Raw genomic sequence first — 5507 nt, forward strand, 5'->3', positions numbered from 1 at the left:
CCTGCTTCTTGAGCCCAGATGTATCCAGTATGTTACACTGTAACTCTAAAAAGTTTAATATAATGGCATGATATTAAAGGGTTACTCCACCCCAAAATTAAACTTTTGTCATTATTTGCTTACCCCCATGTCGTTCTAAACCCGTAAAAGCTTTGATTGTCTTTGGAAACCCAATTTAAGATGTTTGACCATTGACTGCCAGGTAAATACCACTGTCAAGGCCCAGAAAAGTATGAAAGATGTCATCAAAATTGTCCATCTGCCATCAGTGGTTTAACCGTAATTTTACAAAACTACGAGAATACTTTTTGTATGCAAAGAAAACAAAAATAACGACGTTAGGAAGAGACGATTTGTTGAATAAAGTCAGTATTTTTGTTTTCTTTGCATACTTTTCTGGGTCTTGACAGTGGTATTTAGCTGGCAGTCAATGGAACAGTTACAAACCTCCTATTTTTTAAAATTGTGTTTCAAAGACAAACGAAGCTTTTACAGGTTTGGAACTACTAGGGGGTAAGTGATTAATGACAAAAAAAAAAAAAATTAATATGGAAAATGACTGTCTGAGGCAAGCTGGCCATGTACTAAATTATTTTCTACACCTCAAACAGTCTGTAAAGTAAATATATATATATTTTTAGCCTTTAGCTGTGAATATTTTCCCTTAACTAATTTCACTAATTAGGGGCTTTGTTTCACCTTTACATTAAACCGGAAAGCGAAACCTAAAAGAAATGTCAACCCCTGAGCAATAATTGATTTCAGGTGTGTAAAAGATTTTCAGGACTGCAGCCTCGAAGACTCTGGACTGTCACCCTTGATACTTTGTGCAGATGTGTCCTTATCTTAACTGAATAATAATAATAATAATAATAATAATAATAATAATAATAATAATAAGTAAACCTTCCTTTGGCTTCTTTCTCTTTCTTGTAGCAAAAGTGTCACTGCTTTAATACATTTTAAAATGATTTAATAACATTTCTACAGGTTTGCAGGTTTAGCGACAGTTCATCCAAAAATGAAAATTTGGTTATCATTTACTCAGTTGTTCTAAGCCTGTATTAGGTACTTTCTTCTGTTGAGCACAAAAGAAGATATTTTAGAAGATGTTGGTAACTACAATAGCCACTATAAATGACTATGAATTAATTGTTATTGTCGACTACACTTTAAAATATGATATGTTGGCTTTACTTAGAAAAAGTGAGGAAACCGATTGCACTAAAAAACTAAGTAAAGTAAAATAGGAATAGTATGTTCTACTGACACATGTTTAGTTTGTATAGTTTACTTACACAAGAGTTCTAGTAACTAAAAAAGAACTGTAGGGGGTACTTGATTCTTTACTTTAGGTTTACTCTTGACTCCCAGAGTGCTTTGCGACATGAATAAATTATGCAATTTCTTTGTTTTGTTGTTTTTATTGGCCAATTTTATTTGCTGGCTTATGTCAGTAGTAGCACAACAAAAATAGCAAATAAAATGGTTATTGTAACAATTAATAAAAATAAACAAAATTGAATTGTTTCCATTGTGATTCACTTGCTGAATGTTAAAGTCTGCTTGTAGCTTGAGAATATTACCACAAATTAAAGAACTGCATCAACCCAATAAAAAGCTTCTCAAGGTTTTTATAAAGAACATTAAAATAGTAAAGAATCATTAGTAAACATGTAAAATACAGCTAATGAGATATACATCTAATGATTTAATTAGAAGATAATTTGCATTCTAAAAGCAAACTACTTATAATTTTTCTCCTCTTGAAATCAAACTACTCTGATTTCATAATGAATTGCTGCATCAATAGGAAGGGAGTTTTAATAAAGTAAATAAAGTTCCAAAGGGAACACTAATCACTATAATGGCAAATTAATTTATTTAACAACATTTATGAACTCAGTTTATGTGATCTCAAATATTCTTCTGTTGTTATTTTGCACATTAGCAATATATTAGTGCACTGCCTTAGTTGGTTCCTTTATGGCTACTTGAATATTTTAAGTAAACGTTACTTGAAGCAGTAAGTGAATAGTTTTACTTGCCTTGAAAGTAGCTCTAACTTAATAAAACCTAGTCAGTATAGCAACTAAGTAAAGATAACTAACTATATCTAAGGTAAACTATTGGATTTTACAGTGCATTCTTCAAAATATCTTCCTTTGGTTTTGGACAACTTGAGAATGAGTAAACGATATTGGGTGGACTATTGCATTAAATCATTTCTGTTATGTTAAAATGAAGCAAGCTAACACTGAATAAAATAGTGGAAGATTTGGTGGAGAGTTAAACTCAAACTGATGCAAATAAGTAGTGTTCATCATTCAAAGCACTATGAAATATCAATTACACCTCGGTATAGTGAGCAGGAAGTGCATGTCTCCACTGGTTCTTCACACATGCAGACACCCGATCCAATGCCGGAGCGGGACTGACAGGTCATCGGACAAGAGCATGAGATGACTTGAGTTTCTTCAGCTGGATGAATTTGAGAAACCAAATCTGTAACAGGAGTCAAGGCGTTGAGGTCAGGTGTGGGTATTAATTCACCACAGCACTCCACTAAAAATGTGTCGGGACCGCATTAGAGCACTTCCTCTTTGTCAGCAGCACAAGCATCCGTTTTGTGGGTCTTGCGGGTGTCTGTTTTTCCCACCATTAGTATGGACTTCACGAGTCTGTTTCCTCTATCGCTTGAAGTTCACAGGTGCTTTTTTCAGACAGGTGCTCGGCCAGTACAGGTCGATTGGTGTAAATGTCATCCACTGGCAACAGGAAAGTTACCGTCTTGACTTTGGCTCTATAATGATAAATATAACAATTAGCAAGTGATTTATTAATTCCTACACTCTTAAAAAAATTAAGGTACTTGAAAAGGTTCTTCAAGCGATGCCATAGAAGAACCATTTTTGGTTCCACAAAGAACCAAAAGGTTTCTTTAAAGAACCATCTCTTTCTTACCTTTTTATAATCTGAAGAACCTTCTTTCACCACAAAGAACCTTTTGTGAAACAGATGTTAAAGCTTCTTTATGGAACCATTTAGACCAAAAATTTTCTTCTATGGCATCACGAAGCACCTTTATTTTAAAATGGGAATAGTCTCAATTGTAGTGTAAAAAAACACCCTTTTACCTTGTCAAAATGATCTCTACAAAATATCAGCTCATTTTATCGCATGGGCCCTTTAAATTCAAATGAGCTTTGCTCGCCCCACCCCTCTCTGCTGTGGGATTACGAGCTGTAATGTTTACTTTAGCCGCATTTAGCCACGTTTATCGGCGAAACTTACCAACAAGCACATTATTAAGGAAGGCCATTTGCAAAGATGCATAAAAAACCTGTATACTCACTTCTGCTGTCGGTGAAGCTGCATCAGGAATGATTCACATGAACATAGACGCATATGTAGATCAGGATCAGCGCTTTCCTTTTAAAAACGAAATTAACTTTGTCCTCTGCCTCTTAAGCGGCTCAGATGTCGGAAATAAATGACGCCTGCTATGCTCATTATTGCATCCAACAACAGAACACCTCAAACGCTCAATTAGAGTCTTCCTCTGCACCTGAGTTACACAATGGCGACACAATGGCGATCGTATTTGGATTGTTTCAGCTCGGTGAGGGCGGGGCTAAGGTAAGGCGCTCATGTCAATCAACTGTGTTTCGTCACAACGACAAGAAGCTGAGTATGACCTGATTTTAAAAAGGGAACATTTCTTTTAAAGATTCAAAAAATACCACTGGGTGGATTTTTATCATTGCAGGGTGGTTGTGTACACAAACTGCCAACCCACATTAATGTTCAAACAACATGTAAAAGTTAGTTTTTGCATCCGATGTCCTCTTTAAGAGTGTGGTTAATAATTCATTTTGAGTAAAGCCTAACTCACCTGTTTTTGTTGACGTACTCCTGGAGGGAATGTCTGTTGGTTAATTTCTCCATGTCTGGTTTAGCATAGGCACTAGAAGGACGCCCGTGTGAACCGTCATGTAGTTTTGACCATTTGTTGTTCACAGTCTCCTCATATCGTCTCGGCTTGTACAAAATCTCATTCTTTCGAGAGCTTCCGTTCATGGAGCTTGAGGATATGGAGTATCTTCGCACAGTCATAATAATGTTTTCTGCAGGAATAAAGCAAAAAGGCATGTATTATAGGGGAGAGTGGGGTAAGATGAGCCATTTTTTTTACTTTTGTTCCTCAGGGCAGAAGTACAATGAAAGTATTTCAAGTAATTTCAGAATGTTTCGTATCATTTTAAATTATCTGAATGTATCTAAAAATATGACTTCTTATAAAAAAAAAAATTTGTGTGGCTCAACTTGCTCCAGGTTAGGGTAAGTTGACCCAAGTTGGGGTTAAGATGAACCATCTGTGTGAAAACTGACCATATGACTTAATCTGATTCAAACCTATGCAGAATTTGAAAGATATTTCCTCTTCAAATAACCCTTTTAAAAACTTTAAAATTTTTTACAAACAGCCATATATCTTTTCTTAAAGCTAAATTAAACAAAATAAAACCTAATTGTTTGCATTTCTGAAACAATGTGTTAAACCTTTTAACCTTCCGAAAAGCAGACCAAACAGAGTTTGTTGAATAAAAACAATACAAAAAACAAAACTGAATGGGAATAAAGGAATAAATGTTACTGAAACTAAGAAGCATTTCAGTCGAAAGATTCTTGGCATGGTACCTTTTCTGCAATGTCAAACTCTTTTGCAATGTCAATGTAATGTTGCTGGAAGATACAAGGCGAAAGAGGATCTAGATGCAGTAGTTTATTGGGAATCCGTGACAAAACAATAAAATCCAGAGGGAACAGGAACTCAGACCAGGGCAGAGACAACTATTACACATTTAACAACTGACAAACCACAGAGGAAACACAAGGACTATTTATACACAAGACAGAGGTAATGAACTAATTGTTAACCATAGAAACTAACAGGGGAGTGGGTGTGGCAATGAGTGTCCATGACAACAAATGAGGAAGCACAGAGGCAGGGAAGCAGTAAACAATGAGACACAAAAACAATAGACAACAACAATAGTCCTTAAAACACAGACACAGAACACACACAGACCGGGATTATGACATAGCCCCCCCTCAAACGCAAGTCCGGGGGAGGTGGGGGGGTGGCGTGGGAGCTTAGGCAGAACAGGGGGCGGGCTGGGGGGCCAGGTCCATGAGGTAAGACAAACAGGGGACTGAAGCAGACCGAGACACCAGGGCAGAGGCGGCCAGATGGATCAGGGGCCCACCAGGGCGACGCAGAAGCCCACCGGGGCAGAGCAGAAGGAGCAGAAGCCCACCAGGGCAGAGTAGAAGCCAACCAGGGCAGAGCAGATGGAGCAGGAGCCCCCCAGGGCGGAGCAGAAGGAGCAGGAGCCCACCAGGACGGAGCAGAAGGAGCAGGAGCCCACCAGGCCAGAGCAGAAGCCCACCAGGGCGGAGCAGAAGGAGTAGAAGCCCACCAGGGCGGAGCAGAAGGAGCAGGA

This window comes from Garra rufa, chromosome 14 (assembly GCF_049309525.1).
Source record: "Garra rufa chromosome 14, GarRuf1.0, whole genome shotgun sequence".
NCBI lineage: Eukaryota > Metazoa > Chordata > Actinopteri > Cypriniformes > Cyprinidae > Garra > Garra rufa.